The following is a 27473-nucleotide window of genomic DNA, read 5'->3' on the forward strand; positions in this document are numbered from 1 at the left end:
ATAACTCTGCAGTGAGTAAGTGTGAACACAAACCTTTTGCTGAATTTCAGATTATTTCCATAGGACAGAGTCCCAGAAATGGAACTGTAAAGGGTAAAGGAAAAAATATTCAAAGTCTACAGACATATATTGCCAAAATGATTTTGGAAAAAAAAAAAAAATATATATATATATATATATATATGCCAGCTTTGTAATAATGAAAATGATGGAATATCCTTTTGTATCTGAAATGTTTACTTTCCCTAACCCTCTGTGTCCTGGTGGTTAGGAATGTTCCTTTTTCACTGCCACACATTTTTGAGACGTTACCAATGGTTTATTTTCAACATTTAGATGCCAAAGAACTTTATTTTGAGATATATATATGTCTGTGTGTATATATGTCTGTGTGTGTGCATGTATATACACACACAGACATGTATACACTTCTTTTTTACTTTTTATTTTAAGACATTTTCAGACACAGAAAGGTTGCATGAACAGTACAGAGAACTCTCATATCCTCCCCCCTACTCACCTTTCTCCTTGAGTTGGCTCTCTTAGGGCCAAAAGGTCTGGGCTGCATCCTGGTGTCCTGCCTGTGTAGCCTCCCTCAGTCTTGAACGGTTACCTGCTCTTTGACCTTCATGACCTTGACACTGTCGCCTATTATGGGCCAGGCATTTTGCAGAGTACCCTTCCATGTGTGTTTATTTAATGTTTTCTCATGCTTAGACCCATGTTTTGTTTTGTTTTGCCAGAATATCCCAGTAACCCTGCTGTTGCCTTGTCAGCCTGGTGCACAGTGTTGATTTGTGTCATTTCTAATCACGGTCACGGTGGTGACCTGATTGAGGTGGTGTCTGCCAGGTCTGTCCTCTGTACAGTTGCTCTCCCCCGTTCTCATGGATAAGTGCTATGGGAGGAGACGTTTGAGGTTTTGGGAAACACATTCCTTATCCTATTTTCACTTACTTAATCTCCATGCGTGTTTCTGGCCTGTGTGAATGATTGCTATGATGTTTTCCAATTGATGGCTTTCTACCTCCACCTTTCCTCCTACATTTATCAGCTGTCTTTCAAATGAGAGGAACTGTTTTCTTTTCTCCCAGTTTATTTGCTTGTTTCTTTATGTAACTGTGGGTTTATTGATCTGCATTTTATGCCATGGGTTATAATTTCTTATTATTTATTTTGCTACTCAAACTGTCCCAGATTTGGCCATTAGGAGCCCTCGAAGTTGCACCTTTGACCTTTAGATGTGTCCTCCTCATTCTGCAAGTTCTTCTTTACTTTCTGGCACTTTTAAATGATATTCCATGATAACGTAGTTCTTTTCCCAATCTAGCCATTTCTCCAAGAAGAAAGAAGGCCAGGATGTTTTAAAGCAAGGAATGGTACTTAGAAACCAAGATCTGGCACGAGGTGTGCTCATCGTTAGTGGGGTGTTGCTGCTTCCAGCCCTCTCAGTGGACAGACTAGGAAACATGTGTGTACGTACATGCAGATGCATCTTCATCTATATTTATTTTTATACCTAACTATGAAAACCGTGTGTTTACACCAATACCTCCAGTGCCAATCCAGCCTCAGGGTACGCTCTAGCTTCCCTATTTTTTTTATAACTGTCTCTCTCTTTTTTGACAGTGAAAACCTGGCTCCCATTATCCTTAATATATTTTCTAATTTGCTCAACTCTCTCTACTGAAGCTAACTTACTTACCCTGCCGCACGTGGATTCCCTCCTAGAATGTCCCCTGGGTGGCACTCGTTGCCACCTCCTCCCTACCACCTCACCTGCGTTGCTGTTCTCCCTCATCCCTCCCTACCTGCTGCTACAGGAGCTGGTGGGCTGCACTGCAGCTGCCTGGACAACAAGGTGGGCACCTAAATTCCTGCCCAGACCACAGTTTTCAAATCCCGCCTCACTTCTCCCCACCCCATCACAACAGGAAGAGGGTTCATTGAACTGTGTGTGGCTACTGGGGCTGTGTCCTGCAAGACGTGTGTTTATAAAGACTTGCCAGCCCAGATAAGAACAACTGACCTTTGACAGAGACATTTGGAGTTGGGGGCCTTCTGGGCATCTTTCAAATGATAGGATATAGGAGACAAAGCAAAAGATTGGGGTGCCCTGAGAGCCTACAGTTGCCGCCTGTTATAGACCGAATCGTGTTCCCCACAAATTCACGTGTTGAAACCCTAACCCCCAGTACCTCAGAATGTGGCTGTATTTGGAGATAGCGTCTTTGAAGGCCTTTGAAGGAGTAGCCAAAGCTAAATGAGGTCTTTAGGATGAGCCCTAATCTGTATCACTGGTGTCTTTACAAAAAGAGGAGACTAGGACACAGACACACACAGAAGAAAGACCACGTGAGGACACAGGGAGAAGGTGGCTGTCTACAAGGCAAGGAGAGAGGCATCACAAGAAACCAACCCTGTCCACATCTTGATCTCAGACTTCTGGTCTCCAGAACAGTGAGGAAATAAATTTCTTTCGTTTAAGCTGCCCAGTCTGTGGTACTTTGTTAAGGCAGCTCAAACAAACCCATATACCCACCAACTCCTCTGTGACCTTGGGCGACTCATCCAGCGTCTCTGAGGATCAGAGACATTCTGTGTGCAAGGAGGAGTTTATATCCCTCTGGCTCTCATATCCTACACTTCTGAGGCTCTACTCTGCATAGCGTGTAACTGCTTTTTAAATAGGAATCCCAGGAAAATCAGCTAGTCATTATCATTAGAGTAAAGGAACTGATCATAGTGTCTTGACTGGTCCCGTGCTGTCTAAGGTGAGCTGCTCAGTGACTCTGTGGAACAGTGGAAGAAGTTAGCAACCACTACATAAGGCTGAATTTTTATTAGCTTATTTCTTAATTTGTAGTTCTAATACCCTGACACGTTCACAATCATTAGCTCTCCTTTTGTTTATTTTTAAGCAGTAATTGCTGGCGTGCATGTTACACTTGTGTTTAGCAACCAGTTTTCACAGCACAGACTTGTTAGCAGAGAAATGTCATATGGGGGTGCTGTTTCAGAGGCTGGGGTTGACTGGGTATTTCGGGGGCTAGTTAGTGCTCATTGTAATCCCCTTGTTCTCTAAAGGAAATAGATACTAAACAGGAACCATCTGGTAATGCATTCTGTACCTCTTAATTACAATGTTTTGAGTGGCACCTAAATAAATTTCATTTACAAGCACATGACTGCTTGTCAAAACTCTGTTGATAATTTTATTATTGTAATATACTTTCGTCCTTAATTATTTAGTTCCAGTAAAGTCAGGAATATTAATTCTTATGGAAATTACCTGCACAAACCAACCTGAGCCACAAGCCTGCTTTTATTCACATCTCTATATTTAGAAATGCATTTTAATACATGTCTCCATAACCCATCACAATGGATTCCTATGGGCCATTCGAAATTTGTGCTCATCTTGACTTTTTAGATGAAAAAACTAGAATGGCGTCAAGCAATTCCTAGTGATTTGGGAGTTTGCCAGGAAGTCTTTGGAGGTAGAACCTTGCTCCCCTGCCCTGCTGCTGCAAACCACCCCTAGAGTCAGCTAGCCCATTCAGACCAGGCCCCCTAAACACGTTTTCCTTGGTGACCTTGAGGTTTTCACATGACCCTCTTTGAGGGATGGAATAACTGTGCCAGCATAGACTCGTGTCCGACGTTTAGTGTTCGTGTGATTTTGCTGCAGCAGGAAAGGAAGGCATCATTGAACATGGGCTTGTGTGATGGATGATACATTTCCGTCCAGTGGTTTGGTGGTTTAGATCTCTGTGCCAGCTCTTCCCCTCCATTCCGATCATAAACAAATGTGAGCACTATGGTTGGAGTCTGGGTCTTCGGGGAGGATGCATTCATGCTATAAAATGCCACAAAATTAATAGCACTTTTCTCTCCGGGGCGGTGCCCTGGGCAGCCTGGAATAGTAGCTGCCTCTCCCACACCGGTGGCATCTATCTGATACCAAGCGAATTCAAAGTGATCCTGGCGCTGTCACTCACCAGAGAGGTTTCTTACCCCCTCGGTGGCAGCTTTTTGCTACAGAAGCCTGATGGAGTGGGGCTCATATGTATGCAAAGTAGAGCGTGTCTTTAGGGCCCCATCAGAAACCAGGGCTTGGAGCACGTGCGGGTGCGCGCGCGTGCACAGGCACACACACACGCACACAGGAGGCACACACGCTCCTACAGTTCTCGTACCCTGGCAGGCACCCCTACGAAGTCCTAGAACCTGCAGTTGCCCTGCTGTCTGTGCCCTCCACCCCTGCGTGGTTCTGGGGCCCTCCGGAACTTTCAGGAGGAAGCAGAGGAAATGAGGGAGGGAAAGTGAGGAGTGATCCTGGGAGAAGAAGGAGATGCAAAGGAAGCCAGCTCTGCAGGCCAGACCTTGCCCATCGCCTGGCAAGGCGTGAGCTGTGCCGTCTCCTCTGGGCCTCTGGACAAGAGCCGCCTCCACCCCCTTGCCTCTTGCCTGCTTCTCAGTACTGCAGCTTCAAGGAGGATGGTCCCAATTCACTCCTAGGGCGGCTGGAGGGACTGGGGAAATGGGGGCAGCTCCAGGACGTACGACAGGTGAGGGCTTTCACTGGGTTGTGCCCAGATGCTGGGCAGCTACTGGAGGCCCTGAGGTCGCCGCCCCATCCCAGTGGCCCCCAGCTGCCCTCTGGGTGGCGGGCCAAGGGCCCAGGGATCTCAGGTATGAGATGACAAAGCCACTCGGAGCTGTGCCCTTGCAGCTGAGACTCACTCAGGGCCTCGGAGATGAAAGGCAAATTCCTACTTTAAAAATAAAGCCACGCTGTGTTTCGCACCTTTTGACACTTATTAACTTCGGTCATTAAAAAGGAGGCTAATTAAAAATGGAGTAAAACAAAGGAGTCATTTGTCGAGTGTGAAGCCGGTTATTCCTGTGCCCCCAGCCCTGGGGACAGGGCATCCCTTCCTCCCTCCCTGCCCTGCCTGGGGAGCTGGACCCTGCCGAGGCCGTGGGCTGCCTCATCACGCACCTCATAAAGGACAGAAAGCACTGTCCCCCAAATTAGCTGAGGTTGAAATTACCATTTCCTGGAAATTTCGGTTTCCTCATTGTCCTTGGAGACCGTTACCAGCTGCCGTTAGAGGAAGCGAAGTCTGCTAAATGCTTAGGACTTCATGGAGGTGGTGCTGAGCAAACTCTGTCCCCACTAAGCCGACGTGTGACAGTCACGCCAGAGGACGGCTCCATCCTGGGAGTGCAGCCCTGTCCCACAGAAGGGCCACAGGGCAGCTTGCCTTTTAAGATCACAAAACACAAACTAAAAAGTGAAAAAGGCTGCTGTGTCCCGCCGTTCCTCTCCTCCAGGGAAAGGATGATTTTGCTGAGGTACCTTGAACACGGTGCCCCTGACCCAGCCTTGGCAGTGGGGTTTTTCCGGAGACAGGGAGAGATGACATTTCTGGGGACCCTTGGAAATCCCAAAAGCCCCTGTTTGCCGTCTTGTCCATAACTGTGTCCCGGTGGTTCCCACGGTCAATCTCTCCGTCTCCCGGGCTTGGAGGGTGACCCTGCCCTGAGCGGACAGTGCTGTCCCTGCTCTGGCCTCTCTCTAGCACTTCTGGCATCTCCTTAGCAAGCATGGCCGGAGTTTGGGAGGGTTCCAGCGTCTGGGGGTCTCTCCCCGACGCCCCAATTTGGAGGTGCGTCTGGTATCAATTTGGAGGCTCTGGGGAAGACACCTATCTGCCGGGGGGAGGAGAGCCACGCCTGGCACTTTGTTGCTTGTACCCAGGGTCGCATAGGGGGAGGAAGGACTGTGGGCAATAACTGAGAAAGACTCTCTGGGAAATAAAATATTCAGAGGCCGTATGAAACCCACTGGAAGCCCATGTCGTCACATTAAAAGTAAACCAGCGGCATCCTAGTAGGACCAGGGAGGGACACTGCAGGTGGGTGAGGGGCCGGGGAGCACCCGGCCAGGGAAGGAGCTGCCCCACGGCGGGGGGCTGGGGGCCTTCGCAGCAGCATCAGTGACTCCGGGCTCCTGGAAGCAAGAGGAGAACAGAGCCGCCAAGCCGTGCCCAGAGCCCGGGAGCAGGAGAGCTCGGCGAGCTCTGGACAAAGGAGTTTTCATCTTGGCTACAAACAAAGTAACTGTTGCTGGTGCCTTTCGTTTTGAGCTGGATCTGGCTGCCACTACTGCGTCCTGCAGGAAGCAGCCACTTCCAACAAATCCTTTGTAGGTTCGGGGATGTAATGAACACATCAGGTCAGGCTGTGTGCGTCCTGCCAGGGGCGTGTTTCTCACATCCTCTCTTCCCAGAAGGTTCCTGCCCGTCCAGGAGGCCAGCGCCTGTGGCTTCTCTGTCAAAGAAGCCCCTGGAAGCAGCGGCACTTGATACCTGTTTGTGAATATTCACGTCGACGGAAAATAATCACAACTGTAAGATTGCTGTTGAAATCTTCACGGACCGGAGCTGCCAGGCAGCCAGGATTTCGAGAAGACTCCCCATCGCCCTAACTTCCCGAAACCTCCGAGACCCGCAGAGACGGAGGCCAAGTTTTGTTTTTCCTGCCTGTGTGTTTGCTCTAAAGCCATAAATGCGCAACAATGAAATCTTACTCGAAGAGACCCCATGATGCCTCGGTGCCCTTAAGCTGCCGAGATGACACCACCTCTTACAGGTGGCAGAGAGAGTGCGGCAAACCCCCAGTCTCGAGTCACAGCCGTCAGTTTCAACTCCCAAATTGTCCTGGAAGGAGAATGGCGTCGGATTTGTCTTTGGCTGTTTGGCCAAACTGGGGCACAGATGGGATAATGACTTTTACAAACAGCATTTTGATGAGAGGAGGGGAGAAGGAATCATACGTAAAATGCACAAAGGCTGCATAAACACACTGATGCCTGCAGCTGGAACAAACTAAAAAGATGTTTAATAATTTAGAACCAAGCAGGCAGGGCGTGTGCAGCTGTTGTGTGCAAGGGACCATGAAAGTCTTCCATTTGACAGCTGGCCCCATCTTTCCCCAGTTGCTACGTGGAGGAGGGAATGCAGATCTGGGATTAGCCAATCCCTGTTACCCCTGCCCATCTGCCACCAAGACCCCCAGCTCTGTCACCCCTCGCAGAGAGGGGTGCACAGAAAGAAGGCCAGCCTTCCCGAGCATATGCAGGCGTCGCTATTAGCCGTCAGGGCCGCCAGTTCCCAGGATCTGTTGACATGCCGCCAGTACATGGCTGCTGTCGTTTCTGCTGGAGGGCACATTTTGCATTTCACACATTTGCAGAAATACAAAATGCTGTTGGATGCAAACAATTCAGGGCCTAATTGGCTGAATTACTTCAATGTTACCTTGTGTCCCCCACCTGATTAACATAGCTCAGCGGGGAGGGTGGAGAGGGGGAAGGAGGAGAGAGGGATCTGGAGGGCAGGTGAAGCTGTGTTTGCCCAGGAAAGCGAGATCCTTAGTGAAGTCCCAGCTGAGCGCGGCCGGTGCCAAGCAGAGAGCTGAGCGCGGGAGGGGCCGAGCCGCCTGCATTCTTCCACACGAAGCCGGGAGGATGGGGCTCTGGTGAGGACCAACCATGTGCCGGGGCACAGAGGAGTCGGGCTGTCGGGGAGGAGCGGGGGTGGGCGATGGTGGCGGTCAGTGTCCCTTTGGCGAGCCGTCCAGGGTGGTGCCGCCTTGCTGTCCCCCGGGTGGGCACTGCGCGAGGCAGCCAGCAGGGCCTGCCAGAGCCGGTGCCAGGAGCCTGTCTCAGACACAAAGACGGGCCCGCAAAGCCGGCCCGCTTTGCTGCCCACCTCCTCTCCCTACCCAGTTCCCCATGTTGCCCCTGCAATGGTGAATAGGCGCCCTCAGATGAAAACAAAATTTTTTCTTCCAATTTGTTTGGCTTCTTTAAAAATGGAAAGCCCGGCTAATCCCAATCCCACATCAATATCAGAGTGACAAAAACCACAGAGGAGCTAATGATCATTATTAGAGAATATTCTGCGATTGCAGCCTATTATTATTAATGAGACAGATTAGCATTTTTTTTGTATTTAAAAGAACTCGGGGAGCTGGGGAAGGCTGTAAAAATGATGAAACCGAAATAGATTTCTTTTTCTTCCCAAAGACAAACACGCTACTGTGAATAATAGTGTTTGTGCTCTTTTCAGTAAGTTATTTTATATCGAAGAATTTTCCCATCCCAGCACTTGTAGGGAAATACTGACATTGATCAAACTCTCCACTGATTGCTCGTTTTCGGGGGGAAGCTTCTTATTTTAGAGTGGAGGGAAATCGTTTCCAATCTGTTTTTTAAGGCCTCCTTTCACTCAATATGAGCATTTCAGACAAAATCTGATCTACAGTCTAAGATGCCGCTGCCCTGGGAAGTGGCTGAGTTGTGGCTGGAATTTGCCCTTGTCGCTGGCTGCATGGGCTTTTCCCCCTGCACACGCCCCCCTCCCAGTCCGGCACCCACCAGGATGCCTCTGAGCAGCTTGGGGAGGGCAGGGTTGTGTGCCCTTAGCCACAAGTCTAGACAAACCCCATGAATTTGTCACCTGCAAAAGACCCCGTAACGAACCATGCTTTGGACGCCTTCCTCTGTCTTTATGGAGGAATTCCTTCTTCACAGCTACAGCCTCATACCATCTGGAGGCAAATGGCCCAAAGCAGAACAGAGCTGCAGCCTCCAGGAGAAGGCTGCACCATCGAGAGGACAGGCTGAGCCCAGCCAAGGAAAGTCCTCCTCCTGACGGCAGATGCATGCCGCCTCAGGACGTGGGTGCACGTGGTGCCCAGGCTGTGGTCCTGCCCCTGTCTGTGAGGTGCAGAGTTTGCTGAGTCATGTGCTGCATTCCTGGTGTGCAGGGGTGGGAGACGGGGGGACGCTCAAAAGGTGTCAGAGAGAGTCGTCTCCCATCTCTGGCACCCAGAGTGCCCGGAACCAGGGAAACAGGAGCACACACCGACCTTACCGACAGAGGGGGAAACTTGTGGTGAGAAACTTTACAAGCATCATGTGCTTCCAAACAAGGATCTCAGAGCTGGGGTATCAGACCTGCTGGAATAAACAACAAAGAATGATCCAGAAGATTGGCACAAGGCTATCTTTCCTGGGCACACTGGAACACAGGCAGCATTTCTTCTAGATGGCTCTGATTCTGATTTTGCCCACATACTGACCTCTGTCTCCATTGCAACTCCTGGCCACGTCCACGGAAAACTAAGTCTTAGCATCTTCATGTAAGATTTGTGGCTTTCATGCAATCTGAGAACAGCATGATGGGCACGACCAGGAAGGGCTGGGGGGCCTTGGGCACCTCCTCCCGTGGGACAGTGCGGTGGGCTCCCCTCTTCTCTGTGGAGCAGGACTGTTGTGAGTCAGTCTTTTGCCCAATCTGGGGAAGCACCCACTTACAGCAGCATAAGGGACACTTCCACCACTGGGGGGAAATTCTGCTTGAAGGATGGAAATATTCTGCTACAGCTATGAAGATCCTCTGGGCTGAGCCTAAATGGTGCAGTGATGGCTCTTAGGGGCTGGGCAGCTAATGCCAGAGGAGAGGACTCTGGTATCCCTTCATTTATGTTTCAGACAAGCTACTTCCTTAAGAAAACCTCTGACCTCCGGATTGCTGATCTGGCCCTAATTTTTAGTCCATCCTCGGCTTGCCCCTCCCTGGATCCACAGTTAACTTTCAGAAGCAGTGCTGAGGCTTTGGCTCAGATCAAATCCAGGGTGTCTGACGTGGAGCGTGGGGTCTCCTCCTTCTCTCTGCTGCTGCCTTTCCCAGACGAAGAGCCCACTGCAGCTGGCCCCCAGCGAGACCTGCTCCCTCCTGGGCCTCCACAGCCCAGCGGGCAGAGCCTTGCTTTGGGAAGAACCTGGCCTGGCCCTGCCTTCATTCCATGAAACTGTCATGAACATATAAAACAAAACACCTCAGTGAGCTCCAAGGAGGCTTTCAGGAGAACAGAGGAGAAGAAGAAACAAATGACTCTTTGCGTTTGCCACGCAAGTAGGGAAATTAACACGAAGTCGTGAAGCCGTGGCGTTAAATCCAGCCTGACAGCTTTATAGGCAGATGTCCATTCCCTCTTTTGTTCATTCATTCAAGAAGTATTTATTTAGCATTTAGCGTGTGCCCTGTATATATATATATACATATATACCTACATATATACTCGTACATATTTAATACATACAATGGCAATTCTTGCCTGCACTGTGGTTCTTTGAGTTTTGCCAATTAGCATATGTCAAGTTTAGGTGCAGATGTAGCTCATTTCCCCAAATCTATCATTTTTGTTTATGAACAAAGCCATGTTTAAGATATTGAGTGTTTGGGATCATTGTTACCGTTTCACCTTTTCTTTTAGAAAGTCCCAGATGTCTCACCCCTAGCAGTGATCTTTCACTTGACTCCTCTAATTGCTTCAGACCTTGGCACCTGGCTTCCTAAATCTGTTTGTTTCTCTCCCAGGTGCCGGGCCGCAGGCGCACCCACCCTTCCTTTGGCTGTGTCCCTGGAGGCCCGTCAGGGCCCTGTGGGAGTTGCTTGCAGGAGGGCCTGGGGTGTTCTACGAGGTAAGTCAGGCACCCTGCAGCCCCAGGAGTGGGCCCTGGCTCCCGCAGTGTCGCTCCCCTCGGAAGGGGAGGTGTGCAGGGGGCCGGCGGCTCTGGGACGGGGTTAGGGCGTCAGCACAGCGGTCTCTGCAGGGTGGGAGTGGGTGCGAGTCCCGGCAGTTCCTCTTTGCAGTTGAGGTGATGGGTGCCCCATCCCCAGGCCTGGCCGAGGGTCCCACGAAGCGCCACGTCTTCCCCCTTTTAGGGTCTGTGCTGCTTGATTCTGGAAGGGGCAGCGTACACGTTAGCACGGAATGGGTTTCCAGAGGGCAGGCCACTGCCCCAGGTGGGACAATCCCAGGGCCCGGCCTGTGCCTCTAGGCTTCTCCGCCCTCCTCCCTGTCCCCCTCACCACCCCGGTCAAGCGTCTCTTCTCCTCTTTCTGATTACTGACCCAGTGCCTCCACCGAGAGCCAGGCTGGCACAGGAGTGGTCTCTGCCCTTGGGGAGCTGTCTCGGAGGATGTCACTGGGATCGCCATCTGTCTCTCTAATAGGGCAGGGAGTGGAGGCTCGGAGGGGCTCCCACAGCCTAAGCGGTGCCCCCGGGCCGGGTGCCCACCTTTCCGTGCAGCTGCTGGGGTCCCTCCTTGCCCCCGCCTGCCCCTCTCGTCCAGAGGAGACCACGTGCTGAAGGAAGGTCAGGGGTGGCAGTGTAGGGGTGTCCAGGCCTCTCACCTCCCAGGAAGGCCACCTCCGGGATCCTGGCCCCCCTGCACCTCTGGGTTCTGGGATCCCATGGGCCCTCTGAGGATGGTACACGTGATGAGGCAAACAGGTATTTCAGGCCGGGGTGCAAGAGAGACAGGAGAAGAGAGACCTTTTGAGGAAGTATGAAATGAGATGGGGAGTTAATGAGGGGAGGCACAGGAAGGCGGTTCCAGATGGCAGGAGAGGCATCTGTGCCGCGGAGGCGAGGGCGGGGGGCCGGGGGCTGGCAGGACATTGCTGGGGTGCTGCCTGGAGCCTTGGTTACTGTGTTTCAACCCAGAGGGAAAACCCTCCAGCCGGGCAGTGCAAACACCCTGCAGACTCCGGCGCGGTGTGGTGCCCGGCATTGCTGGAGCCTCGCCCTGGACGTTCCAGGGAAGCGCTGCAAGTCTAAGAAAAAGCTGACATCGACCCTGTCCTCCTCCGTGAGCACCGTATTCGCAGCTGGGCACACAGCATGGCTGCTGCGTAGACGGGAGCGGCGTTTAGGGACGCCCCCGACCCTGCGTTGAAGGGGACGACGTCCCTACCTGGCTGGGTCACTTTCTCCCTGTCTGGACTCGCTTTAGAAATATTAAAATGCAAACTGTAGCCTCAGATTTCTGAGTGCAGAGGCGATGGAGATCCCTGATCTCAGCCGGGCTGGGTCCCTCTGAGGCCACCTGCAGCGTGTCCCGAGGTGGGGAGACCTCCAGAGGCCCCTCCATATTCAGGGAGGAGAACGCAGCCTTCGCATCCGTCCCTGTGGTTCTGATCACATTCCTGAGTCCAGCTGGAGCTCCGGGTGTGTCGGTGAACTCCTTTCTGGGGAAATGTTTTCTAAAATTGGGAAGCGGGCATTTAATAAAGACATGGGGAACTGCCTTTCCCTGTGGAACGTTGATTTCACAATTTCTCCCATTTGCCCACAACGAGGAGTGTGGAAAACGCCCGTGACACAGGCTAGCTTCCATCAAACTCACCTTCCCTGCTACTGTCTTAATTGTTTATTGATGCTCATCATTTTCTCAACAATAGGAATTCCCCTGATCTCCATGAATCTGAATAAAATGCACAAAGAGAAGCCAGTGTGAGAGAAACAGTTCATGTTTTAGTTATCCAAGTGAGATGAGCGATTAATTTTTTTTCTTGTGCTACAGAAGATTAAAAAAAGAAGGAAAAAAAGAGAAGAAACAGTCCTCTCAGTTTTCACGAGTTTCTTCCTCCTGTGCACTTTCGTTTACTTATAAATGAAATAACAGGATTGTGAGTCTGTGTGTATTCACATACTACATGCAAACAGATTTTCTATGCATGGGTGTAAATATACATAAAGAGCGAGAGAGTGAGTGAGTACTAGGGGTGTATTAAAAAAATTCCCAAATGCTTCCTGCATCTCATATATAATAGTTACATTTTTTCCCAGGGTTGGGAGGGGGAAAAAAAAGCGAGAGAGAAAATGAAATCCAGATTTGTAATTCCTAACAGGAGAAATGTGATCCTTTTCAATGTTTAAGTAATGTTTCCTGTAAAACCTACGAGGCCATCTGCAAAGCTGTTTCCAGACACACCCTGAAGTGGCAAGGGCAGCTGAAGGTGACAGTGGGCCGCTGATCGCCTCAGGAAGGGAAGGTAGCCGGCAAGGGCTTCGGAAGCTGGCGCTCCAATTTGGCAAAGTGTTTCGACTCCTGCCTAGCTCATAATCGGTTTAATTTCCCTCCATTTTACAGACTGGGAGGGGGCCTGAGAGAGCCAGCATAAAAGCCAAGACAGTTGTGAAAGGGCAAGGACCTTATCTCCTCTATCAAGAATGCCACACCATTTCAGGCGACCCGGACGGCATCTCATCTTAACGGGGCCTGGAACTGAGGCCATCCAGGGAGCCATCCCTGAAACGGCAGAATCGAGGGGAAGCTATTTGGCTAGAGGATGTGGATGCTGAAACTTTCCGCCTATTTCAGCCCATTATAAAGTTGTGTTTTATTGTTGATCTCTGGGGTCACCTTATGAATTCGTGTTAGTAAAATGTGACGGCCCTGGTATAATAATCACTTTGTGAAAGGTCCTATTTTTTCCAAAAATCTCATCGCGTCTGAAGAGTCAGGAAATAAACATCTCTCCTCTAGGAATTTCTGTTTAGTTTTGATTATTTTTGAGAGTATTAATCTATATCTCCTACACGGAATTCTAATTTTAATACCAGCATTTGATTGATTCCCTTCCGAGAGAGTTAAATTTTCATGTCGGTACAGATGGCTTTAAGTGAATGTTATATATTCTACAGATCGTATCAGTGCATGAGGAAGTCGTGTTTTTTTTTTTTTTTTTCCCGAGGTCTCATGTAAAGTTTTGCCAGACCTGATATGGGTACCGATCGGCAGCTGGCTGTGATTTATTTTTTAATGAACAGCAGGGTGTTATTTGGATTGTACATTCACATTTTTAAAATAGAACCTTAGACTTAGAGCTATTGAAAATATTCTCCCAAGTGGACACAGCAAGAAAAAATCTTTGATTCCTAGATTGGGCTCCTTATTTGAAAATGGTAGTATAAATAACATTACTTTTACTTAAAAAGCTTTTCTTCAAGACAGCACAGAGCTCTTTTCCTGGGGCGTCCAACGTCCCTTGTTTATGTACTTTTTCGTTGATTGCTCGCCCCTCCTTTTGGCCTCTTCTCTGAATTTTGATGATGTCTTCTCCTCTGCTCACATAGTTCGTATGAGGGTGAGTCACTAAGTTGAATATAAGCACCGCTTTGGAGTAATTTATTCCAGGATCATGAAGACACGCTTCTTGGCAACAGAATCGCTTCTTAACCCACCACACAGATGAACACAGGAAGCTTTATCAGCTGCTGATACCCCATTTTGGAGTATCCATATCATGTTTTAACTTCTGCTCCAGAGCACATCTTTAATAGCTGAGAAGTGTGAAAATGAGACGGCTCCGAGCCGGTAGAAACCAAGTGCAAATTTACCGGCGGCCTCACTCACTACAGAGACAGTTGTCTAACACTTTCTGGCGATAAAAATGGTGACACTTTACTGCTCAGAGAAGTGCCCTCTGACACGCTTGCGGCAGCGGACTCCCTGATTTCAGATGCAAGGAAGCAAAGGCTTCTCACCGAGGGTCCACGCAGTTTGGGGCGCGGTCTGAGGACGTCCTCCTGGTAGGGGCTCACCCAGCTCTCTCTCCAAGATGGACAGGGCACGTGGGTGCCGGGGAGCCCTGGGAAGTCCTAGGGAAGAGACTGGTAGCTTTTTCCAAATTCATGGGCCAACGGGTCCTCTCTTTGGAAAGGGCAACGTGTAGGTCAGCTTTCCTCGGGTAAGAAAATCCAGCTCAAGGAGGCTCCTGACATCATACCGCTACCTCATATTGTCAGCGTGGATGGTAGATGGTCATTTTCAGTGAAAGACATGTTATAATTAGGAAAAATGAAAATTCACCCGTGATGGGCTCGTCTTTACCCGAGAGGATGGGGGCTTGTATTCTGCTGCCAACATCCAGGGAAACTCCTTTACGCCTGGGCCACTCCTTTGGCTGTGCCTCAGGGCTGGGTGGCCTCCTGTTTTTCCCCTTCAGAATGAGGTTCAACACATTATCCTTCAGATTCGAATGAAAGATATTCCTAAAATGACTAATAAAAGTAGGTTTCTTTAGACCAGAACTATGAAGTCCGGAAGTCATTTTGTTTTCGTTTCATCATTCAAGGAACGCTCCATTCAAGACACGAGGGAAATGTTATGATGCTGATGGGCAGGTTTACCTCCACTGGCAGGCAGTCTGCTCCGGAGCTGCCCCCATCCCCCAAGACCCGGCCTGCAGAGGGCACCCAGTGGGTCTCTCCTGGCAGGGTGAATTGATGAACAAAGCAAATTGCTATCAGCGTTGTCACCGGTGTCCCTTTCTCTCCTTCCAAGGCAATCCTGCTGTGTTTTCACACATGAAGGGTTGTCTTCAGAAAAACCATCCCAGAGAATTAAAATTCAAGAGGTATTTTCCCCCTTTTCCAGAATGTATATGGAAAAGCTTAGCATGCTTATTCTTTAGATTTTTTTTTTTTTTTTTTGCAGTACACGGGCCTCTTACTGTTGTGGCCTCTCCCGTTGCGGAGCACAGGCTCCGGACGTGCAGGCTCAGCGGCCATGGCTCACGGGCCCAGCCGCTCCGCGACATGTGGGATCCTCCCGGACCGGGGCACGAACCCGTGTCCCCTGCATCAGCAGGCGCACTCTCAACCACTGCGCCACCAGGGAAGCCCCTGCATGCTTATTTTTATTTGCTTTTCTTAAGTCTCCGGCGTCGGGGTTGCTGTTCGAAACATGCAGCAACCATCTGGCTTTGGTCCTTGGACTTCATTCCATCCGTCCTTGGGGAAGGAGCAAACGCAGCAGCGGGCTTGAGGTTTGCTAGGAGAGTCCATTCTTGCTTCCCCAATCAGACTGGGGGGGGTGTCTCAGGGGTGGAAGTGGGGACGGTTGGCTGGCGTCCTGGGCGTCACTAAGTAAGCCCCACGCATCTCAGCTCATGACAAACAAGGTCAACCAATGGTTTTAAGTCAGGTGCCGAGTAAACAAACGTAACTGTTAAATACGGTGATTTATGACTGACTCTCATTAAGTTCTTCCTTAGGAGGCGAGCATTTTATGGGGCACTGGGGACCCTTAGAATGGGTCAGATGTAGTTCTAAAATAAGACGTATTATAGCCATTTTCTCACACACCCAGCCTCACGATGCGGAGCCCAACAGAAAAGTCTACTTTGCTTGGAAAGTGTCCCCTAATTACACGGGTGGCCCTTCCCTGGGCAGGAAGGGGTCAGGTGCTTCTAAAGCTCAGAGAGGTCACCCAGGTGCTGACAAGACATGGACCCAGGTGGCCTTCGGTGCTTTCCTGCCCAGATTCTAAATGTGAACTTAATGGAAATTAATTCATTTATTCCATCTTTATTTGGAAATTTTCCTCATTTGCTTTCAGAACCTCTAGTCTCCTAAGCAGAGTTAAACTGAATCTCCATGACACCCACTGAAGGATTCGGCCCAGAGAACTGTTGCCAGATACCCAGAAAACGTTTTCTCCAGCCAGGAGCTGGAAGTCTGGCATGGGACAGACCTTGCTGTGGGTGGCCTCTGGCCTTCTCCAGACTTGACCATCTCACCTGCCAGGTGAATGCAGCCCAATGGCTCAGCCTGGATGCTTGGGTGATGCATTACTGAAAGTTCTCACTGCTGTGGTCCTAAAGAGATGTACATATCTGAGAAGTGCCTCTTCCTTTACCCCTCTAGACCCCTAGCCAGGTCCTTCCTAGCTTGGCCTTGAGGCTGGAAATTTTTTTTTTTTTTTTTTTTTGCAGTACGCGGGCCTCTCACTGTTGTGGCCTCTCCCGTTGCGGAGCGCAGGCCCAGCGGCCATGGCTCACGGACCCAGCTGCTCTGCGGCATGTAGGATCTTCCCGGACCGGGGCACGAACCCGTGTCCCCTGCATTGGCAGGCGGACTCTCAACCACTGCGCCACCAGGGAAGCCTGAGGCTGGAAATTTTGTGCATCTTTTTGCCCCGTGTTGGCCCTGGGCAGCCCCTTCCTCCAGTGGCCTCAGTGCTCCTGGATCCTGGGTATCCCTCCCTCCATCCTTCTTCTCTACTGGCCCCCAACCCTGCCTCCTTCATGACGGGCACCTTCTCAGCTACCTTCCCTCCCTGTCTTTGCCGAGAACACTCTGGAAGAGGAAACATGAGACATGAAAAAGTATGAGCCAAGAATTCATAGAGCAGAAAGTAGATTGGAGGCTGTGAGGGGCTGGGAGCTGGGCGGGGGGAGTTGGAATCTGGAGTTATTCCTTAATTGTTACAATTTCTGTTTGGGGTGATGGAAAAGGTTTGGAAATAGAAAGTGGTGATGGTTGCATAACATTATGAATGTAATTAATGCCATGCATTGTACATTTAAAACGGTTAATTTGTCCAATTTGATGTTATATATATTTTTACTAAATAAAACAAAAAAGTTCTGCCCAGGATGATCTCTGAGGTCCTGGCCCACAAAGCCCCCGATTTTGTGAAGCTGCCTCAAGCCTGTGTGAGCCTCTCCTGGTGGGGAAGCCTCTCCTGGGATCACGGCCAGTCTCTCTCTGGTCTCAGAGAAGCCAGGCCTCTCCTGAGTCAGACAGAGGACGCGCTTCCGAGTCTATGTCAGGCCACCAGCCAGCCAAAGGGGCGGGTCCGTTTGGGGCCTGCAAACCCCATCTTAGGGAAGACAGGCGTCTGCTGGCCCAGCGGGTGGGTGGACCTTAGGCTGCCGGAGATGCTGTCCATGATGGTACCAGGGGATGCCAGCCTCGAAACTGATATCAGAGGAGCAAGTCTTGCCCAGATGGGGAACATAGTGCTTCTGTGAGGATGGGTTCAGCGAACAACTGGTGCTGGAAAGCACATTTGCGTTGTCACTGTGTTCACTTAAAGTTTGATCTCATTACATTTTTTTTAACCCATTATTTACCTGTTACTCATTATTATTTTATCTATTAGGTAAAAGGATGAAAATAAGGCAGCCCTGGAAAGGCTTTTATCGGAACGGCCTCACCTGGAGTCCCAGTGAAATATTCATTTGCAATATGATGGGTCAGACATTGAGTGAGGGTGAGACCCTGGATCACGGTGCTCTTGTCACACTAGGTTTTGTTCACTCATTTTTTCTGGCAGAGTGGCTTGCTTCCTGCTTACCCGGCTGTGCACTTACTAAAGACCTCCAGGGTGGGGCTCTGGGCTGAACCAGCCCCAGGTAGGCTTATAGCAGCAGATGCAAAACCCTAAGAAATGCAAATTTTCCCTTCAATTTCTCATCATGGAGTAAAATAGGAAAAGAAAAAAAAAAAAGAGGTTACGGTATACTTGAATAAAGCAATCTGGACTTACCCAGTAACCAAGCAGTCAGAACTTGCAGCATGAGATTAGGTCTCCCTAATTAAAATGAATAATAGGTACCCAAAAGAGTAAAAATTTTGCAATACCTAGTTTTTTTTTTTTTTTAATAATTTGCCTTCTGGATTCCTGGTCCAGAAGCTTGTTTTAGGAATTGTTTTTGGTCCCGCAAGTCAGCTAACCTCTCAAATGAGATTAAAATCTTCAGGTTTGGTAAAGTTTGCATAAATATTTTACATGGATCCATCTTTAATTAGGTTATAACATTATAAAGTGCCACGAAGTGTTCTCTTTCCTCAAATTAGACCTGAGCCTCACAAACAAATTAATTTCTGTCTCAGGGTTTTGACTGGGCCTCTTGGCTACACTCGCTTTCTCACAAGGACTCCTGACCCTCTGGATTTCAAATGCCTGAGGGTAAAAAGCAATTATAAAAGCATGACTCTCCCAGATCAGCTTTCGCCTCTGCCTTGTCTGTGTTTTATTGATGGGAGATTGAAGGAAGATTCAAATCAGCCATCCTTCAATTCCTCACCAGCAGCAAAATGCAGAAATCATTAGCTTTTCCCGTGTAAAAGACTTTGTCCTGCCTTATTATTCAAAACTGCTTGCTTGTATGACTCAAAAAGGGCATGTTGAATATTTATTTCTAATTTTCAGCACTGGTAAATATTATATCGCTTTGTTCCCAACGTTCTTTTTATTTTGCAAATTATATAGCAATTAATTAATGCAGCGGTGTTATTAGCAATATCGCCCCAGTTTTCACTGCCTGCATTTAAGATGATATCGCTCATAAGCACTTTGCTGGCGAGATTTCACAGCCAGAGTGTGTTTGAATTATAAGATCAGTTCTAGGTGAATAGAAACTTGTTCTCAGTGGAGAAATCTTTTATTGCTACTGGAACGCTGTATTGCAAAGCTTGCCTTGTATCATCACAGCTAATTTTCTTTAATTATAGCTCCCTCCCTCCCTCCTCCTCCCCACCCCCCCAAAAAAGAAAAGCAACTTGGTATAAAAATAGCCAGTTATCTAATTTCAAACAAAGAGTGAGGAGTAAGGAGCTGGGGGCTGACAGATGTAAAGGAAGGCTGATGGTGTCACTCCCTGTCACCAGGGCCACCCAAAGGAGAGCAGAAGAGGAAAAACAATTTTCATTATTTGGCAACATGTTTCCATCTATTCACAAGGCTAATTTTAAATGCTGCTCTTCCGATTATATTGGCGAAGCGGTTTTCTATCTCACAGAAACCTGAATTCTGTTGATCAATAAAAAATAATGAATATGTTGTTGCGAGTAGGATAAATATAATTTTCATTTGCCTCCTGAGTTGGATCAATATCTATAGCTAAACTCTGTACTTGAGGCAAAATATATCTTTTATTAAAAAATGCATCTTAAAATGGTCTTCATTTTCCTTTATTAATTCAGTGGGAAAAGGATAAACTCAGAGGCTTCTGAGAGCGGGGGTGTGCGGAGGGGAGTCCAGGCCATCTGGAGGTGGTGGGGTGTGCGGATGCCCCGGGCGAAGGGCCTGCCAGGGCTTTGGTGATGAAGGAAAGTCCAGAGCCCAGACGGGAGCCCCAGTTCACTTGGGGAAGGTGTTTGAGCCGGGAGAGCTGCGCATCAGAAGAGGAAAAGGAGAGAGGAGAGGGAGAAGCAGACACCAGACAAGGCAGGCAGGACACTGGGACAACTGATGGAGCGCAGGAAGCTTTCGAGATGCAGGAGGAAGGAAGGAGCCAGGGAGCTCCCCGGAGCCCCGCAGCTCTTGCCCTGCTTTGTGCATCATAGCCTTCCTCTCCCGACGTCTACAGCAGCTTATGATCATCGTGGTACCCATCTGTGGTTCCCTTATCCTGGGCCAAGCACGTGCACTGAGCAGTCAGCTCATAGTGGTTCTGGGAGGTATGGAGTGCTCGAAGGACCACTCACTGCTGAGGGTGGGAGGGCTCAGAAATGCCAGCAGCCTGCAGTTATGCCTGCCTCTGGAGCCCACACTGACCCACACCCCGGGGTGTAGACCCCCAAGAGACAGTGTGGGCCACACTGGAAGGGTGCCCGCCCTGTGCTCAAGGATGCCCCACTGACTGGTTCCTCGGCGAGAGGAGAAGGGCACGGTCCTGAGGGGTGGACTGGGGCTTCCCAGGGAGGGCAAGGGGAGCCGGCCAGCCCCAGCCAGGATGAACCCGCACAGCCCCTGCTGCTGCCATCTATTGCCCCAGGGCGGGGAGGAGGAAGGAGCTTTCCGGGTCCCTAGAGCCCAGCAGAGGGGAGGGGACAGCCCTGCATGCGCCTCGCCCCGGTCTCCAGGGCTTGATTCCGAGCAGTTTCGTCAAGCTGCAAGTTTAAACAGCCAGTGCTGTATTTTTGGAATCCCAGAATGTGAGCCGGGTTTAATGAACCTAAAGCTATAATGTTTTACTTCTCCTTTGATAAAAATTTGTATTTCATATTTTAAAAATTGCGTTCATTCTGCCAGTTGGTGTTACCAGCCAAGCATGACCCATCCGTGCAGCTTTCACAAACTGTACATTTTCTTGGTCACAATGTCTTTGGAATAGTTTCGCCATATGCTGAAAACTCAGAGTGAGGTTGGATGAATGGCCAGGTGGCACTCCCGTGAATTAGAGGGTAGGTCACTCTGGATTTCCTGAGTACACCCACGATCTTTCCTGCTCCTTGTAAATTCACCCACGTGTTCAGAATGATGAATGCAAAAGGAGGCGATACTCACCAAAGACACCCCCCCCCCACTCCGCAGTTAGGTGGGAGAACGGCAGGATGCTTTCTTTACACCCCAGAGCTGTTTTTGTTAACATTGGTGAAGTTTTGACACTTACAACCACTGTATGGAGAAAACATTTGGTGCTCACTGAAGCAAGATAAACTTCTATTGTGTTTTTCCATGCAAATGTACTTTGTGATTTTAAAAAAGGAGATATAGGACATAACTGCCTTGTAACACTTGTCTCGTAATATATTGTGAAGCTCTCTCTCAGTGTCGTTGTTTAAGCAGTCCCTATGCTATTGATTGCCTAGGCTTTTCCTTAACCAGTACATTTTTGTTCTTATAAATATCCCTTTGAAGAAAATCACTTTAGCTAACTGTGTGCCCATGATCATTTTCTTGGGGGAAACTGACAGGAGTGAAATTGCTTTTTACTTCTCTTGCCAAAATGTCTTCCAGAAAAATTGTATCAATTCACCCTGCCAGTGGCAGTGCCTGAGATCCTCTGTCCCTGCACCTTTATCCTCACCAGGAAGCATCTGTCCTTCTAACAACCTTGAATATTTTCTACTCTATGGGTGACAGGGGTGGATGTTTTACTGGGCTAAATTTTGCATCTTTGAATAAAACGGGTTTGTTAGGAATTTGTGATTCATCTTGGTGAATGCCATGTTCTTTGCTCATTTCTCCATTGAGGCTTGTATTTTTTTGGTATCAATTTGTAAAAGCTCTGCTTTTCTATTTTAGCATCCACATTTTCTCAACTTACTGTTAGCACTTTAGTTTTTCTATGTTATTTTCTGACCACCGGTAGTGTAACATTTTTATACAGTTAAATGTACCAATATTTTCCCCTATAGTTTTGCCTTTGGTGTTATCCTCAGATGGGTGTCCTGATTCTCATATGGTACAGATTTTTTTAACATGTATGTTCTGCTATTTTGTGATTTTTTTGACAAATTTAAATCCCTTTGGAATTTATCTGAGGCCTGAATCTAATTTTATTTTCCTAAATGAATAGTCATTTCCTCCAATACCATTTATTTCATCTTGATTTGAAATGTCACTATCATATTCTTGGGTCTGTTTCAAGATGTTCCATTCTGTTCTATGTATCTGTCTGTCTCTGCAGCAGTAAAACACTGGTTTTTAATGTTCACTGATGTTTTCTTAGGCAGGTCCCGCTCATTCATCTTTTAACTCTAACATGATCATTTTTTCAAATGAACTTTAGGATTATTTTATTATTTAAAAAAATTCCTGTTAGGAATTTTATTGAAATTACCTTAAATCTATAGATTAATTTGGAGGAAGGATTGACTTCTTTAGCATTCTCGGTCTTTTATACAGAAACATAGTTTGTGCAGGTTTTACAGATTTCATACTGATTCCTAGTTATTTTATATCTTTTGTTGTTAACAGCGAATTTGACATTTCTCCCCAGCCCATGGGATAAAATAATTCACCATACTTTCATTCCCTCCTTTTTTTCTACCCACCTCTCAGTTTTTGTTAAAACAATTGGATTTTTCATGCAGATAATTATTTCTATTCTTGTTATTACATTACTTTACATTGTTTTTCTACCACTCAGAATTTTTTGACATTTGCAATTAGTTTTATTATTATATTAAAACTATTTAGACATTAACTTTTGAATTTTTGTAGTTTTTTTTCCTATCTTCCATTTTTTATACTATGAATTCCTTTTCCCTGAAATAATTATTTTGATTTATTTTTCAGCTTCCTGAAGTTCATCTTCAAGTGATTTTCCTTTAGCATAGGTATGGGTATACAATTTATTAATCATAAAAATGATGGTTTGGGTGCCCATATAATTTCCCTCTAAACTTTCTAGATGATGTTCTTTTGTGTTGCAGCATTTAGGATATTTGAGGACAAGATTGGTTTATTATTAGAAGTTATAAGAGTATAAGTATTTTCTTTTTCCCCCTGCCTATACACAGAAATATTTAAACTTTTTACAGAAGTATGTCTATGTAGAGCATGTATTATTATCACAATTATTATTTTGATGCTGGGGTGTTCATTATCTGTAAAAACTTACATTTAAGGAAAAGAAGAGTTTCTTCAGCAAAAAAAAAAAAAAAATTGTCTTTTTACTAATAGTTTTCCTCTGCATGCTTCTTATGGGATTCCTAACATATACATGTTGAATTTCCTGAAACTTCTTCCATGTGTGTCTACTTTCCTTTTACCACATTCCACTCTATTATTTAGCTTTCAAATCGAGAAAATGAAAACAATGAGTAAATCCTAGATAGTTTTTTGGATTTTCCAGTATGTTTTTTGCTAGTTCCTTAAACACACACACACACACACACACACACACAAACACACAGATCTCATTTCTTTTTATTCCCTTTTTGTAGATGCATGCTCTCTTTAGTGTTGAGAGAGGGGATTAGACACTCCGTGTTGGACAGACCCTACAGAGGACCCATGTTCATGCCCCATGTAATCCCCACCCCTTGAGTATGGACAGAAACTAAGACTTACTTTTAACTATATTATAGGGTAAAGGTGAGGGAATGCCATTCCTGAGACTGTGTATATGTGTCTGTGAGGCTGTGTGTGTGTCTGTTAGTTGCGTGTACATATTTGTCTTCCTGGAATGCACTTGAGCGATTCTCACTTCTGGTGCTTGAAGGAACAGGCAGTCACGTTATGAAGAGCTTCTGGAGAAGCCTGCAGAGCAATGAACTGTGGGCAGCCCCTAGGACCCGAGGTTGGCCTTGGACCAATAACTAGAAACTGAAGCCCTCAATTCAGACACAAGGATGTGATTTCTGTCAATATGGTGAGTGAGCTTGGAAGCAGATTCTGTACCAGTCAGACCTCCAGATGAGAGCACATCCTGGCCAGCACTTTGTCTTCAGCCTTCTGAGACCACGAGCAGAGGATCCAGCCATGCTGTGATCAAACTCCTGACCCACAGAAATGGTGATATAATAAGTGTGCACTTTTTTAAGCCACTAAATTTGTGCTGATTTGTTACACAGCAATACAAAAGTAATATACTCTCTAAACTTCCCTGCTATATCCTGATCATCTTGGTTTTCCAGGCAAACATTTGCTATGAATTTTCAGATTGGTCTCTCTCTTTTGAAATTCTTAATCTTTTCATAAACCCAGTGACTATTCACTGCATATTAACCTATGCTAATATGGAGCATTCTGGGAGGGTTGGCCTCTATTAAGGTATTCTAGGTTCAGATAAACAATTATGAGAACGTCTTAGATTTACTGTAGTTCAACTTTGTCAAATTGAAGGACCAAATCATTAATCAACTGGAGGCTTTCAGTCCAGAATCACTCCCCCTCACTATTCCTAAGGCACTCTTTCACATTTCTTGGGTGGCCTGGAGTTAGAAAAGAGGGTTGTTGCTCAGCTAACAAGCACAGTTTCTGTCATTGGGAATGTGGCAGCAATGCCCTACAATGGAAGTTGGAGCCTCCCCAGATTCTGACTCTGTTATCATCCTGGGACTCTGTGGATTCTGCAAGTCTGGAGGCCACCCATATCTCAAGTCTCCAGGGCCCTGGAACCCTGAGCAAGCCCAGAGCACGGTGGAGATTCTGGCTGGAGGAGTGGTACCCACTACTCTCTCCCCAGATGCTCAGCCACATCTCACAGAAATCCCTCCAAGTCTCTAGGATTCTGATGGTGCCCTTCCATATTTTCTATCTTTTCCTCCCATGTTTATATTCCTTTCCACATCTGAACATTAAATGTATGGGAACAGTTCAATCACTCAGGAGATAGTCTTTAAACACTAGTATGTGAAAAGAACCTAGATAGCCATCTTGCATTTTAATTACCTACAACTTTTGACAGGCTATCACAAATGGAAATGGCTTCTCTTTCATGGTCTGAAACGAATGTGTGAGTATGAAATGCACTAACATCTTAGTTTTGGCACATTAATTTTTTTCTTAATCTAAATATTAAGTCCTGCTTAAATCTCAACTATGATATTAGTGGATAATCTGGTCATTGTTTTAACACCCCCTCTGACCATGAGTTGGGTTAGAACAGTCCAAAAAAAGTAGGGAGGAACCATTCATTTATGCTGGCCAGTATGATGTCCTCCCCAGAGTCCTCACCACTCTTGAACTTGAAGTCTCTCCTATTACTGGGCTCTGTGGTCCCAGTGGGCAGCAGCAATGCCCTCAGTGGAAGTCTTTCTGATATACAGAGCCTTTCCCCCTTTTCACCATTTCCCTTTGCTTTTTCCTGGGTTATTCTTCCTTCAGGCAAGGTCCTGGTGTGCAAAAATTCCAGTCCCTGCTCTTCAATTTGCAGCTCTAGAAAGCCAATTTAGGGTGGAGCCTTTCATATGCATCCAGAAAAAAGAAAAAAAAAAAAAGAAAGAAAGAGAGAGAGAGAGGAGAGAGAGAGAGAGAGAGAGAGAGAGAGAATGCAGCCCTCATCTTTTCCCTTTAGAATTATCTCTGATTATTTCCACCAATGGCCTTGGCTTGGATGAAGGCTGTCTTCAGTACAATTCTGAGATACAGAAAAGCTTCTGGTCATCACCTTCTAGGGAGGCCAACCTTCTAGAACTGTGCCTGAGAACAGGGGGAAACTCATGAAATGTTCATCTCTGTTCCATAAAGAAGAAAGTGTAGAAACTTAGAAGCAGTGCTTGGAAAACTTTATGACTTTTTGACTGAGTAATACAGGTCTGTTGACTTTAATAATTAAAACTGACTTTTTTATATGTTTGGTTTTTAATTTTTTTCTAGTAATTCGTTTTTATTTTACTCTACAGAGCTCCTTCACCACAGAGAGTTTGAGAACAGTGTCCAGAAAACAAAACCTGTCTGCTCTCCCTGAGGATTTGGGGGTCAAGGATGGGGGAAACCAAGTTCCATTTAGTTCTTTCTGAGTCTAAAGCATGAAAAAATGAATCACAACCTAAAAACATCAGCACCTTGTGATTAAAGCATCCTCTTAGCCAATCAGCCACTGTCGGAATTGAAAAGGAACAACTGTTGGGAAAGCTACCAGAACCAAAGGGATCTCAACACGACTATTTCCACTTCTGAAAGGGTAAGCAAATGATACTCTTTATAACCTGATGTCTTTTTCTAAAATATGTCCTAGGGCTTCCCAGGTGGCGCAGTGGTTGAGAGTCCACCTGCCGATGCAGGGGACACGGGTTCGTGCCCCGGTCCGGGAAGATCCCACATGCCGTGGAGCGGCTGGGCCCGTGAGCCATGGCTGCTGAGCCTGTGTGTCCGGAGCCTGTGCTCCTCAACGGGAGAGGCTGCAACAGTGAGAGGCCCACATACCGCAAAAAAAAAAAAAAAAAAAAAAAAGTCCTCATCTGAACAGTATGAATCATATTTCCATAGCACTTTTTTTGCGCCTTTGCATGATATGAAACAGAGTCAACAAATATATATCTCCGTAATGTATAGGTTGTGGCTAAATCAGGTTTTTCTTACAGCTTTAATTTCCAAAAACTAAGACCATTCTCTATTAGGAGATAAGTTATAAAAATAGTTTCTTAAGTTGTAAATCAAGAAAAAATTAATAAAAATTCCACGCATCATTACTATTTAGACTGTATTATTGACAACTTTCAAGAGAGCCACTTGATCTCTTTATCTTCAAAATCTAACTATTCATATTTTTTAAATTGTGTTTTTGGTATTCCAGCTTGGGGCATAAACATAATTAGGATAATTTTAAATATATTAAAAATTTAAAAAATACTAAAAAAAGAAAACTAGTGGATATAAATAATATATATTGTATAAATAGTAATGGTATAAATGGTGACTAAAGATACAAAATTATTTAGGTGGATCTTAAATGTTTTCATATTTGGCAACCAATAGTTGATGATTTGAAAATGATCTATGCCCTAATTTTAGGGGAAAAAAAAATCCTGCTTTGTACTTCTTTCTCTAATTTTACCATTTTTGCTCACATGGCCCCTGGTTTGCCCATGTTGATACCAAAGGGGTGCTGTGATTCCAGGTGACGTCATTGTAGCCACAGCACCTTCGTACTAGGCGGAGGGCGTGTTCGTGTTTCTTCTTAAAGAATGGTCTTGCCTAAGGTCAGCCTTGACCACATGGAGTTACGGGGAGGCTGCTTTTTTTTCCCCAGCACAGTCGTAGTTTAATGAAAGTAAGTTCTTCAGAGGACAGGCCACGTCTCCCCAAAGCTACCCCCCGGCCCTCATCAGAGATTCCTCTGAGTCTCCTTTTGGCTCCACTGCCCAAAACTTTCAATCATGAATAAATCAGCAAGGCTCTCTGGACAGAACATGCTCACATTGCTTTGGAGAAAACAAAAGAAAGCCACTGACACTAGGCTTCAGTTAAGTACTTCGATATCAGTGCAAATCTAGTATTTCAATTTGGAGCTTCACCTGGGAGGTACAAAGCTTAACTTGTCATCACAAGACAGCATGGGTAATTCTTAAGTGCTTTGCTAAACTTTCAAGATCATCAGGATCTACTTTCCTCCCTCCTGTTCATCAGGAACAG

The sequence above is a fragment of the Mesoplodon mirus genome, assembly GCF_964341445.2.
Source record: "Mesoplodon mirus genome assembly, chromosome: 2".
Lineage (NCBI taxonomy): Eukaryota > Metazoa > Chordata > Mammalia > Artiodactyla > Ziphiidae > Mesoplodon > Mesoplodon mirus.